We start from the raw sequence: 14,446 nt of genomic DNA, 5'->3' as shown, positions 1-14,446 counted from the left end.
TGGTGGCTCCAGCAGGAAAGAAGCCCTGGGCCCTCCTAGGCAGAAGAGTGGGTAGAGCAGCTGAATTCGCCGCTGTTTCCTGCTCTGCTGCCTCCTGTGGGCGCTTCCCCCACCCCCTACTTCTGGTGGGGCTGCTGTGGGCTTGAGATCAGAGGAGAGAGCGGCTGCGTGAATGAAAAAGTCCTTCCTGAGCAGGAGCGGTGTGGGGAGAGCAGCTGAATTTGCCACTCCTTCCTGCTCGGTCCCTGGGTTTTAAAACCTTCTGGAGATACCACCTCGAGCGCCCCCCTGCTGCCCCTTTGCCTGTTAGTGCCCCCTGCCAGCGCCCCCTGCCATCCCTTTGCCTCTTAACGCCCCCCTATGCAATCCCACCGCCCCCAAGGGGGCAATACCGCCCACTTTGGGAACCACTTGTTGTCTGACCGGGGCCTCTGTGAAGAAGTCATTCCTTTTATCTGTCCTGAATTTCCCATCAATCAGCTTCATGAGATGACCCCATTGGGTTCTAGTATTATGGGAGAGGGGATTTTGATTCCGTAGTCTTTATTATCAAGTAGCATAGCATAGAGTCCAATGCCCAAGATATGGATTCCTGGAGGGATGATCTGGAGTCCAGCTTCTCGACCTTGCCACCAATATAAATTGGGCATGTATAAGCCTAGGTGGAGGTCTGACTTGTTGATGAAGATTAATGGTGTAATCTTCGTCTAGTCTTGAGCACCACACTTTAACAAGGCTACAGACAAATTAGAATGGGTTCGGTGGGGGGCAATGAAAGATGGTCAGAAATATGGGAAGACCTATGAGGAAAGTTTGAAGGAACTGGGTATGTTTTGCCTGCAGAAGACTGGGGGTGGGTGGCAGATACGCTAGCATTCTTCAAAAGTCTGAAGGGTTGGCACATAGAAGAGGGCAAATACTTGTTCTCTGCTGTCCAAAGAGGCAGGACTATATCTAATGAACTTACAATAAGTGACAGGAGATCAGATTTCCATTAAACATTCAGAGAAACGTCTTGATAGTAAGAGCAGTTTGACAATGGCACCAATGACCTCACTGGTGGGCTCTTCTTCGCTGGAGGTCTTCAAAAATCTTTTGAGGATGCTTTAGCCCTGAATTCCTTGGAATGAGCAGGTGGTTGACCTAAAAGGTTCCCTCCAACTCTATGATTCTAATGAGACCCAGAGCTAGCATTGAAAATTATAAACACACATTTACTCACACACACATACATGCTGCAGTGAAATTGAGTTGGTAGCAGCAGTGATGGTGAACAAGGCATCAAGCCAGGCCTACTGAGGGGGCCTTCTGGTTCATTAATAGTCCTGTGGGCCTTGACAAGGCTATAATTGACAAGACATATACAAATAGTACAATATCTTTACACTTACTATAGGTAAGTGGATGCAGAAATCATGGTGTATCTCAAACCTTACAATCTGGGAGCATATTCAGAAGAAATGTTCACTGTGAGAAGATAACTTGGGCAAGCATCCAGCTGAGATTGTACCACACTACTAAGGAATATGACAGATTTATTTATTTATTGTATTTCTGTACCGCCCAATAGCCGAAGCTCTCTGGGCGGTTCACAAACATTAAAACCATTCAAAGTATAAAATAAGGGTATAAAAACATGATATAAAGTACAATATAAAAGCACAACCGGGATAAAATCAGCAGTAGTACAGAAATACAAAGTTAAAATACAAATTTAAAACAGCAAAGTTAAAATTAATTTATAGACTGTTGAAATACTGAGAGAATAAAAAGTTGGGTAGTAGATGTCACGGAACAAGGAAAGGAGGCTATCCACTTAAGGATGTTTGAGAATGTCATTTTTTTCCTCACAAGTCATGCAAATTGCACAAATTGAACATGAGCACAAATTGAACATGAGCACATGATCAGCAATGCATGAATATTTTTGGCAGATACATGCTTGTGCTCACAATAATCTGCCAAGATTATTCATGCATTGCCGATCATGTGCTCATGTTCAATTTGTGCAACTTTCCCAGTTCAATTTGTGCAACTCCTAATTTTCACAACTCTCCGTCCCCCTAGACTGAATCAGCCCTGCTTTAGTCAATTGGGAAATTTGTGCAAATTTCATGTTCAATTTGTGTAATTTTCCCATTCACACGGAGCGAGCAGCAATCCAAAACATGATTTGGACATGAGACAAACTGCAAGATGATGTTCAAAGAATCCTAGCAATCTTAAACATCACTTGTTTGCCCATCCTTATAGTCACTGATTCTTTGGTCAAGTAGCGTAAACCCTCAACATTTTCTATATCTTTCCTATAGACCAAGAGATTGTCTTAGGTTTCGTAAGCCAAGTTTAATGTAGAAGAAAGGAAAAGGATAGGAACTCTGATGGAAGAACAGTCTAAGCAAGAGTAAACACCAAGCAACAACTAACTTTGTGGCTCACGTGCATCTCTGTGGCCTTCAGCTCTTCAATACTGCCATCACCTGTTGATGAAGGACTATTTCAAGTGTTAGTACACATAACTGAAGGCCCGTGTTTCATGTATACCTTATAGGTCTGAGCCATAGATCAGTAATAGAGCACTCACCTCCCATATTTGAAGTATCAGGTCCAGAGAAAGATTTCTGTTGAAGTCCAGTAGAGCTGTTGCCAGTCAGTGGCAGGTGTAGCTCTAGATTCGTGGTAGATTCTGAGGAAGCAATAAAGGGCAGTCAGGGCATGTCTACACTGGGTGATATCCCGGGCATCACCTTGGGATCGTCCCTGTATGTTCACATGATGCACAGGGGATCCCAGGAGCAGGGAGGCATGATCCCTTCCTTTCCCCAGGATATCACCCTACCCTTTAATCACAGTTTTTCATGCAATCTCGAGATGATCCCAAGACCACAGGAGGTGTGGCCTGCCATTGTGGTTTCGGCCCGGCTCCTCGCAAGTACGTGCCCATCGGGGGTGGGGTGGGGGGAGCAGGAGGTTTTTTCTTTTTATTTTTTTAAACATATCTTGTGTGCTGGAGTGCTCCAGATTTCATTTCCAATTAAAAAATGGCTTGCGCAACATCCTCTTCCTCCCCAGACGTCACGCGCTGCATATAGACTGAGGGCGAGGATCTCACGATCATCATATCGCGAGATCGTCCCCCTCCACCCTCATCTAGCCATGCCCTCAGAGATTAAATATCCTCCTTTTCCAACATGAGAAAGGTTTATATTTTCACTTTCCAACACGAGAAAGGTTTAGATGTGCCGTTCAGATTTTCTGCATCGGGCCCTCATTGTTTTATTTTATTTTTCATTTTATATTGGCTTCCAAAATGGTGCTTAGGGAGAGGCAAATATATTAACAAAAGGTCGTAATGTCTTGAAAAAGTCCTTATTTCAAGAATGGCTTACTAGTGCTAGGCAGAAAAGTGATATTATTTGTTCAGCTTGGATGGGGCACATTTAGATCACTCCTGATTACATATGGCTCTGAAAAGTCCCAGCCAGTCTGTCCTTCAGAATTAGCCTATTTATTCAACTTAAAATCTGGAGTCAGAACTGGTTCCTGCCTCAGTGTTACTTAAACGATCAAAAGATGATGCAGCCACCTATCCATCTACGGATTCCCAGGCTCCCTGGAATGAGAAACTATTGTACAGAGTGGAAGCTGTAGAGGCTTTGACACAAATGGGCTGAACTCCAGTTCCTCCCCGAAAGCATCTTTGCATAGCTAGGGGTTCATGCATATATCAAGTTGTATCCAATGGCCTGTATCCAATATCAGTGTAACAAGTCCCATTCATTTCAACGAGTCTACTTTAAATAGAACTAACATTGGATACAATCCATAAATAGAAATAATGGCAATTTGTTATTTCTGTAGCATAATCATTTGTAAGTTGCTTTGGAGCCAATTTTGGAGCCAATCAAGGCTGAAAGGCAGGGTGCTCTGGATATAAACAAATACACATTCACAACCATATGGAGGGTTTCTTTCAGGTCTAGAACACAATGAATCTACTGCAGCTCTTTGGAAATTTGCCCTATTTAGTCTTTGCTCCTCATATAACCACTCCCAGGCCTGTGTCAAATATTCTCCCATTTTATTGAGTCAAATACAGAAGTTTAGAGGAAGAGAAATATTTCCTGAAAAGACACATTGTGAGAATATTTACCTTTCCCTTCTCCCCCCCCCCCCAGTGAATTCAGTGGCATTGTTTCTGCTAGCTACATCAACACCATTTCTTTCCTGGTTAGTGGTTACTACTACTTTCTTGTTCCTGGATTAGTCACATAGGTCATACTAGCCAATCAGGGATCACATACTGACCGGGATGATGTCACAATGCTATGTAGCCAATCAGATTCGTAATGCGATGACATTGTTGAGGGCAATAGAGAGTGTGCTGTATAAGATTAGTCGCTCCAAATGACAGCCCAGATAGATGCGACAGCCAGAAGTGCCTACTATCAGCTTTGGCTGATACACCAGCTGCACCCCTTCCTAGAGTCGGAAGACCTAAACACGATAGTGCATGCACTGGTAACTTCGAGGCTCGACTTCTGCAATGCACTCTACATAGGGCTACCTTTGTGCCTAGTCCAGAAACTTCAACTAGTTCAAAATATGGCAGCCAGGCTGGTCATTGGTACACCTAGGGGCGACCACATTACACCAGTTTTAAAATCTCTTCACTGGCTGCCAATTAGTTTCCAGGTGAAGTATAAAGTGTTGGTTATCACATTTAAAGCCCTACATGGTTTAGGTCCAGGCTACCTGCAGGATCGCCTTCTCCTGTACAATCCGCCCTGCACACTCAGGTCCTCTGGGAAGAATTTACTCCAGTCAACGAAAACAAGGCTGACAACTATTACCCAGAGGACCTTTTCTTCTGCTGCTCCCAGATTATGGAATGACCTGCTGGGAGAGATTCGTCAACTTAACAGTCTTCCGGATTTTAAGAAAGCCATAAAGACTGATCTCTTCCGGCAGGCCTACCCAGTTGAATTTTAAGATGCCTTTTAATAATGTGCTGCTTTTAACAATGTATTAGTTTTAAATGCTTTAATCATATGTATTTTATGGCATTTGTATTTATGTTTTACCCCGTCTCGATCTGGAGGGAGAGGCAGGTAACAAATAAATAAATAAATAAATTTATTATTATTATTATTATTAAAGATTTATGCAAGAAGTGCAAAAAAATCACTGATAAAGAGATCCATGTTTTGACACTATCAAAATGAGTGTGGTTTCAACTCAGCTCCAGCTGAGCATTGTGTGACCCATTTCATGGTCCCATTTATCTGAGGTTGCATTGTAGGCTTCCAAGAGATCCATACGGCTGCAGTACATTACTGTTACATTCAAGGGTGTGTGTGTGTGTGTGTTAAGGGCTAGGAAGCAAGTTTACTTAGGACAAACAGTTAAAGCAGCGTCTGGTGTTGTTTCTCTTCAGAGGGTGAGCTGTTCTGTCTCTCTCTTTCCCCTTCGGCTTATTTGCCACTGTTTCAGTCTTGAAATTGTGACCCCGGACATATTTTGCTGGGTCGGCAATGATAATCAGGCTGAAGTCACACACCAGAGGTGATTTCTGCCTCTTAGTCCTAAATAAAATGCACATATATTATGCCAGTCCTACTTTATGATGGAACTAAGCCCAAGTCGTGGAAAGTAAAAGAAGTGAGCAGAACAGCACATGAAACAGATGCTGATCCTCTGGGAAGGACATCGCAGATGTTCAGGCCAAACCTGTGAACTTTAGAGAGGAAGGAGGGAATTATATTCGCAAAGAGCCACTCATTACAACCTTGCTGCTGGTACTGTTGCATATGGGGAAATGCCGAAGCGCCGCTAGCTTCTTCTTTACCTAAAATACGCTTCATTTGTAAAGACAGGAAATGGCTCAGCAGCTACTGTAGCTCTAAGATCTAATTAAGTGAGGGCAATTCGGTTGCCGTGTCTGTTTGAGCTATTGTTTTTCCTTCATTGGGAGAGGGGGGTGGTCACTACATAGAGTGCCTCCCTTACCAAAACAAACAAACACAACACAAATCATGCATTGCTGTGCCTCACCAATGGCAGTGGATTGAACTGGTAGGGAGGAGGAGCACCCAGCAGGATGAGGCCGCCACGCATGCAAAGCAATACAGTCGACAGTAGCCTGCACTCACAGTAGACCTGGGGGCTGTCCTGATGTCTTCTTCATCCTGGGGTGGCTCCGAATTTGCGCGGTGGCTCCGAATTTGCGCGGTGATGGTTAGATGACGCAGCTGCAGATTTGAAGCCACCCCAGAGCAAAGAGCTGAAAATTCACTTACCCTGACTTTTCCAGCCAGAGTGAGGGCAGCCCGGTTCTTCCACCAGTCTGTCCTCACTCCATAGCTGCTCTGGGTGCTTTCCTGGCAGATGGCGAACCCTAATTTGTCACCATCTGCCCAGGCAGACAGCGGGGGGGGGCGCCAGTGAGCGGAATGAATGCCGGAAAGCCCCTTGCTCTGGGGAAAGAGTTTATTTACTTGCCCCGAGCTGCTTCTGCAGCCTCCTCCTTCTCTTCCTAAAATATTTTTTCTTTCCCCAAGCTGCTATCGCCACTGCCACCATCTCCTCCTCCTTGACCTAGTCTCAGAGAGGGATGGGGTGGGGGTGGTTGACTGCAATCACACATTTTAAAGGTCTCAGTTTCAAATATTACAACATTCTAAAAAAGGGGGGAGAAATAAATTACACATAAACTTCAGTAAAGGCAGACCGAATAGCCAAAAATAAGTCCATTCGTGAATGGCGCCTACATACCACTTTTTCAAATGTTGCTAGTGTTGTATGGGCCAGATCTACACTAAGCGGGATATAACACTTTGAAAACATTTTGAAGACTGTATAGAGTGTGTGTCCTGGGCCTCAACAGTTGTCACTACTGTTATAAAGCATTTTAAAGCAGTAGTGTGGATCCTGCCTAGGTCTTCAACCCATTGCATTAAAAGTGCTGAGTTTTTAACTTTCCAATATTGTAGTATCAGTCTTTTAGCAGTCAAGACGGCACAAAAAAATCCATTTACACTGACCAGGTGTTACATTCCAAGAAGCAGGTATATACTCTAAGAGAATATGTCCGTCAGAAAATATTAAAGACTTTTCCAATACAAAGTTTATCCATCTGATGATTCCTCCCAAAAGGAGGCAAGTAAGACATATGCTGGATTTTACCCAAGGGCTCCAACCTTTTGGACTATAAAAAACCAAAATGTCCTGATTTTGTGTTATGACCTGGAGATTTCATTTCAGTGAGCTATGGTTTTTCAGGGGCATCTGAGGATGTCACTGAATTGACTCCTGGGGAGTGATGACAAAGCCATTAGGTCAGTTCAAAGACACACTGACTTGAGCAATGCAATCAAACAGGAATGTGTCTTCTCCCTAGCTGGGCGGAATGCAAGCGTTTGCAAATCCTCGGAGCAAGCTGCTGAAGCCACAATATTACCTAAGTGTGGCCCATCGCTAGGAACCACTGACTCGCTGGCCCCCCTGCTGGGTCATTTTAACAACTTAGTTGCTAAATGTTCATTTGAGCACTTCACCCAAAGAGACTGCTCTTAATTGTACCAGACAACTAATTATTGCCAGGATGATCCAGTGAAATATGGAACAAAGTTAGAAACTGACAAAGCTGGTAAGTTCCGAGTGTAACCTTACCCCAGATATGCCAGAAACTATAGATTTCAAAGAAGGCAGTGCCGCATTCTCAAAAAAGGGAAGAAGAAGAAGAAAAACGCTGTTTGTGGCAGTTAAAGGGAGAGTAATGGGATTTGGGTGCAACCCTATGTGTGTTTAGACAGCAAAAAGTCCTAGCTGGCTGTGGCATGCTGGGAGTTATAGGACTGTTTTCTGTCTAAACACACACAGAATTGTGCTCTTTCTTAATGTACAAGACCAATATCAGACTTTGCTTGCTGTCCAAAAGCATGAAGTCTTGAAGTTGCACTCTAGCTATACTAGAGTGACCAGAAACAAAACAGGGCAGGGCTCCTACAACTTTAACTGTGGTGATGAAGAGGGAATTTCATCAGGTTTCATGCATACAAATGAAACCTGCTGAAATCCCCTTTTCTATGCAACAATTAAAGAGACAGGAGCCCTGTCCTCTTTTCCATAGGGTCACCCTAGTTTAACTTATACTAAGTCAGAGCCTTGGTCCATCTAGCCCAGAACTCTTAACACTTACTGTCAGTTGCTCTCCTTAGGCACAAGTATTGGTCATAATTTGTAGAGTCCAATTGGTTTTTCTCCCATACATCAGCAAGGCCATTGCCACAAGTGGGAGAAATGGTGGGCTGACCTACTTGTTCCCTGTTACTGTGAACCAATTATGGCCTTCAATCCCTCAGTAGGTTGTTATTACTGCCACTTCTCCCTAACCCAAGCCAGAAATTGTGGGTGGAGTGGAAATGTTCTATATTACTTCTGTTCCTCCTCCTCCTCCTCCTCCTCATGGAGCAGCCTTCAGAAGAAGAAGAAAGGAATATTGCTCCCCTCCAGCGTCATCCTGAGAGCGATAAGTGCACCACCTAGTGCAAGAGTGTGCAACCTGCAGCCCTCTGCTTCATTTCAAAAGCCCTCTGAAAGTGATCGGTTCAGATCTCTACCAAGAGTGATCTGTCCTTCCCCTGGCATCCTGTTGGATGCGGAGAAAGAGAGAGAGAAAGAAGGATTGTCACAGGCCTAATCTACACCAAGCAGGATATTGTACTATGGAAGTGGTATATAAAAGGCAGGAGCCACACCAAGTAGGATATAGTGGTATGAAAGCAGTATATGGTATGTGTCAATGGGCCCCAACAGTTGTCAGTGCACTTCAATACCGCTATAAAGCAGGAGTGTGGCTCCTGCCTTTTATATGCCACTTTGATAATGCAATATCCTGCTTGGTATAGATTAGGCCACAGAGAGAGAGAGAGAGAGAAGATGGTGTCAGAGAGAGAAAAAATGGATGTTTCGATTTACTTTTGGTTCTGACAAGTGCTGTGCTGAAAATTTCTCCCACTTCCCCCACCCCACCCATTCTCATTCAGTTTGATAGAAAAGAAATTACTTTCAAAAAGAAATTCAAAGTTGAAGAAAATTTCAGGAAATTTTCATGGGTTGGATCCAGATTTCTTGTGCTTACCTTACTCAGGAGGTGGCCAAGGAGTGGTCATTAGGGTGACCAACTGTCAGGATTTCCCCGGATTTGTCCTGGTTTTTGTTCTTTCCATGGTGTCAGGGGGGATTTTCTATAATTTTCAATAATGTCCTGGAATGACACACCTTCCTCTTTAAGGCTGCCATTAGCATGGCAGGAGGGAATGACAGGCTTTCTTGAGGCACATCATTCCCCCACCCCGAGCTCCAATTGAGGTCTTAAAGGGGAAAGTGGGTCATTCATGGACATTATAGAAAAGGCCCCAATTGGAGTGGATGGTGGTGGTGCAGAATGAAATCCTTTCCCCTCCTCCACTCCAATCGGGTTCTTTAAGGTGGCGGGGGAATAACGTACTTTCTGCAGGACTCAGAAAGCTGCTTCCCCACACACACACTAGGTGTCCTCTTTTTTGGTTTCCCAAATATGGTCACCCTAGTGGTCATGAGTGTCTTGTTTTTCATTGTACAGTCAGTTAATCCATTGATGATGATGTCACTTGTAATGGCAGCAACAGACAAACAAACCCAAAACACTAAAAAAAATATCACTACAACCCCTGCCAATGGTGAGCCCTACCTGTGAGAAACTTTTGAGAATTTCTCCTCCCTGTGAAGGAGTTCAGACCCTCATCAGACTGGGCTGGGGGATCACATTCCCCTACCCCGCTTTGCCTCCTGCTCCTGTCACACAGTAGGAACGAGCAGCTTCCTCTTTCTTCACACAGGGAAGAAAGAGGAAGCAAGCAACGGCCACGTAAAAAGGACCCACAAACATCTTTCAGTAACAAGCATGCTATAAAATGCTTGTCTGATGATGCTCTCAATGAAACTGTACCCCAAATTTGTGAACCGCCCAGAGAGCTTCGGCCATTGGGCGGTATAAAAATGTAATAAATAAAATAAAATAAAATAAATAAATTTCTCTGCCCAAAAATAGGCCGAGAGGCCATTTGTGTTCTAGTACTTACCACTCCCACCATTGACTTTAGCCCTGCCAACCACCGGCATATGGACCCTGACCAATTACCCCTGTGGCCCGCAACAGAAAAAATATATATTCCCTATCCCTGGTGTAGTGTATAGGATGGTGAGTAAGCTTGCTCTAATGTATTGTTGTCCCCAAAGTAATCACCTCTCTCTCTCCCTCCCGCCCTCATGTAGTCCATTCCGGACCCAATTTTTCCCTTTCCTTCCTCTTGTTGTATTTCTGCTTGTGTGAGTAAATGAAGTCTATTTGGCTCTTAATCTGCTTTTAGGGAACAGTAATTTCCTATCCGCTGCTTATACCATAAATCTCCCATTCCTCCCCCATCCTTTCCATTGTAGAAAATAAAATACAAAAATCCACCCCTGCAAAGCATGTGTTTATCTCTTTATTTTTAAATATTACGGCTTCCCAACATCTGTCTTTCTGGGGTATAATCTTACTGATGAAATATTTAATGTTTTCCTTCAGCCCTTGTCAATATGTCTGTGCGTTATCAGCTTAGCAGATGAAGAGACGGAAGGACATAACCTCAGCTTACCTGTGTGTGTTTCTGTGTGTGGCAAGTATGGACTTATTCTGTTCAGAGCAAGATTCAAAGTAATTCCTTCTGACACAGCTTCATTATTTTCTGCTCTCTCCATTCCGTCTGCTTAAATAACAGCAACGCTGATGCAGCAGCCTTTCATCTAGAGGGTCATGTGGCCATGCTATGAGCTGACACGGATGTCTCTGGTTTGCCCTGTGGTGAGCTCTATAACGCCACTCTCTTCCTCAGCCCACCTTCTCCTCTTGCAAAATGAGAGGAGGGGAGATTTTACCACCCATCAGGTGCAAAGGTTTTAGTAAAAAGAGTAGCGGAAAGGTATTCCAGGAACAAAAGGTATTCTTCTGTTTGTCAAACACAGTACTGGAGTGTTCCTCTGTGTCTCTGTACAGCATTATGTGGCATAAATCACTAGACAGCTCCACACCTTGGATAGCTCCGTTGGAGTTCCGACTGGAACCTGGAACGGACTCACCACCCCAGTGACATCGGAGCCACCAGCCTCCACTGAATGTTCTTCTTGCTTTTGGAAGTCTCATGTTCTTACCTTGGATACACCCAAATCAAGATGAGGGACGGGGACCTTGAATATCCACTTTATGATGGGCAAGAAAAAAAGAACTGTCTCTAAACTAAGGGAGGATCTACACTACCGCTTTAAAACAGTTTATAATGGTATTGACAACCATCTCTTCAGAGAGAGAGAGAGAGGTGTAAAAATAACCCAAGCAGTATCCTTTTCAACACATCCTTTTAGCAGGCCACTTTCCAAGTTAAGAAGCTGGTCCACAAGGGTCTCTACTTCCCTTGCTCGGCTTCGTCCATTTTCCTCTGCTGCCCCTCATGCCTGGAATGCTCTTCCAGAACACCTGAGAACTACCAACTCAATCACAGCTTTCAAAACACAGCTAAAAACTTTTCTTTTCCCTATAGCTTTTAAACTTTGAGCTTGTTCTGACTCTATACTGTTAGCTTCACCCTTCCCGGTGCCTGTTTACACTTCCCTGTGCCTGTTTGCATTCTCTTTCCCTCCTTATTGTTTACTACAACTTTATTAGATTGTAAGCCTATGCGGCAGGGTCTTGCTATTTACTGTGTTATCTGTACAGCACCATGTACATCGATGGTGCTATATAAATAAATAATAATAATAATAACACATCCCCACTGCATCAACTAAGGAAATGTAGGAAATTGGCTCAATTGAGTTTCATTTATGGATTTAATATGCATGAGTTTCTCGGGGAATGGGGAATGTCCCGGACAAACCAGCTTTGCAGTGGAAAAGGGAGAACCTCAATGAAGTTGTGGTTGATTAGGGTGACCATATGGAAAGGAGGACAGGACTCCTGTATCAGATACAAAAGAGCACAGAGCTCCTGCAGCTTTAATTGTTGTGATGAAGAGGGAACTTCACCAGGTGCTACATACATACAAATGACACCTGCTGAAATCCCCCTTTTTACACAACTGTTAAAGATACAGGAGCCCCATCCTCCTTTCCATAGGGTCACCCTATAGTTGACAGATTTACTGCTCCCTCCTCTCCAACCCACCCCCTACCCTGAAAAAGTAGTTGCTGTTGGTAGCAGTGGAGGCTGGTGGCTCTGATGTCAGTTAGGGCAGTGAATCCAAATTTCTTGGATAGCTCCTTTGGAGTTCTGACTAGTTCTGTCTGAAACCTGGAATGGGTTCACCACCCCACTGACATCAGTGCCACCAGCCTCCAGTGGGTAGGCTCTCTAAACAGAAGGACTCAAGGCTTCCAACCCAAATTTAATTTGGGCGCATCCAAATGTATTTATTTATTGCATTTCTATATACTGCCCAATAGCCAAAGCTCTCTGGGCGGTTCACAAAAATTAAAACCATTCAAAGTATAAAACAAACAGTATAAAAGCATGATATAAAATACAATATAAAAGCACAACCAGAATAAAATCAGCAGCAGTGCAGAAATACAACTTTAAAATACAAACTTAAAACAGAAAAGTTAAAATTAAGTTGATAGGCTGTTAAAATGCTGAGAGAGAGAAAAAGGTCTTTACCTGGGGTCTGAAAGAATATAGTGTAACAGCAAGAAGCTTCCACACCTGGTACAGCACACCTGGGCCCACTGTGGAGCACATGTGACCTGGAGGAGATTACAGAGACTACCCTTTGTTTTCCCTCCACTCCAGTGCAGAATCACTGCTTTAATCATAAAAATGAGGTTGTTATCCTGAAGAAATCATCTTGACCAGTATTTAATGACTAGTCTGGTACTTAACAGCCTGAGGCAGAGCCGGCAGCTATTAAAGCTCTGAAGAGGGAGAAATGGTAATTAACCAGGCTCAGCTGAGGTAAGGCTTTCTGAGGAAATGGGCAAAACTGTATCAAACGAAGCGGCCTTTTTGTAGGCAGTCAACCAATAATGCATAATAGGCCCCGTTCTTGCTTACAAAGGAGGGCGTCCCACATGGGGTTGCCATTGGACCAGAACAAGCCAGCCTCACCTGCTCTTCTGCCTTCTGCACCAGCCTGATTTCCCCAAATCCTCAGGTGAAGTTTTCCTCAGCTGGAAAAGGTGACCATTCCAGTCCCATTTGACACACTGGTATCAAGGACTGTTTATGCAGCCAGTTAAATTTCCGGGATATGAAATCCTGAGTTCACACATTCCTGTCTGGTTTGTTGTTTTAGGCTTTGAACGGGTCACAAATTGAAGTGGGATAAAAGGCAGGCAACCAATCTTGGGTCTGAGGGTTTAAAGTCAAAGGACCCTAAGGAGAGACAGCAGCAGGGCCTTGGAGTTCCTGATGCACCGTTAACACCTGGACAGCAGACTGGGCAGGCACCCAGATCGCCTGGTCACCATCTTATCCACTACGGCAAGATGAATTTTATTTCCTATTAAATTACAGCAATTTCTAAATTTACATTGATACATATACATTAGCATATCAACATTTTAATGCAAATCTTTGTTCCCTTGGTAGCGGGTTTGAAAGCTTTTCCGCATCCATCAAAATTGCTCTCTCCTTGGTCCCAACAAAGTGTGTTTCTGAGAAAGTTGGAGGGCTTCCGGAGATAATCTCAAAAGACTGGGCAGGTTCATATGTAGGGTGTCTGGGTGTTCTACTTTACAGATGACAGTCCTCTGTTTCAGAGAGCTGGCAGAGGACAGTCCTCTTTTTGAAGAGGTAGCCTCCGTTTTAAAAGGTGTCCACTCTAAACCTGGTTTAAAGTCAAAGAACCCTCAGGAGTGAGAGCAGCAGAGGACTCGGTGTTGGCATCTGGACTGCAGACTGAGCTGGTATACAGGTCATCTCAACATAGCCTTCTCTTCTATGGTGAGATGTATTTCTATTTAAATTATAGTTATGGTTTCTAAACGCACACCTATATATATAAATTTGCATATACAAATGTTATGCAAATTGATGTCCTCTTTTGTCCTCTTTTTGAGGGGGGGGGCGTGATGTAATTCCTTTGTTCTTTTTTCTTTTTTTGGCACAGCGTAAGTGTCAGCCTGCTTCTCTAATGAGAGAAGGCAGCTCTTCAGTTATTCTGGTCCTAAACCATAAAGGGCTTTAAAGGTCGCCACTAGCACTTTGCATTGTGCCCAGAAACAAACTGGAAGCCAGGGCAGCTGTTACAATAAGGGAGTCACGTTGCCAGTTTAAAAGCCCCTGTTAACAACCTTGCCCCTGCATTTAGAAGCAATTATAGTTTCCAAGCATTCTTCAAAGGCTGCCCTATGCACCGCACACAGCTCT

This window comes from Elgaria multicarinata, chromosome 10 (genome assembly GCF_023053635.1).
Source record: "Elgaria multicarinata webbii isolate HBS135686 ecotype San Diego chromosome 10, rElgMul1.1.pri, whole genome shotgun sequence".
Taxonomy (NCBI): Eukaryota; Metazoa; Chordata; class Lepidosauria; order Squamata; family Anguidae; genus Elgaria; species Elgaria multicarinata.
Note: the sequence above shows the minus strand (reverse complement) of the source record.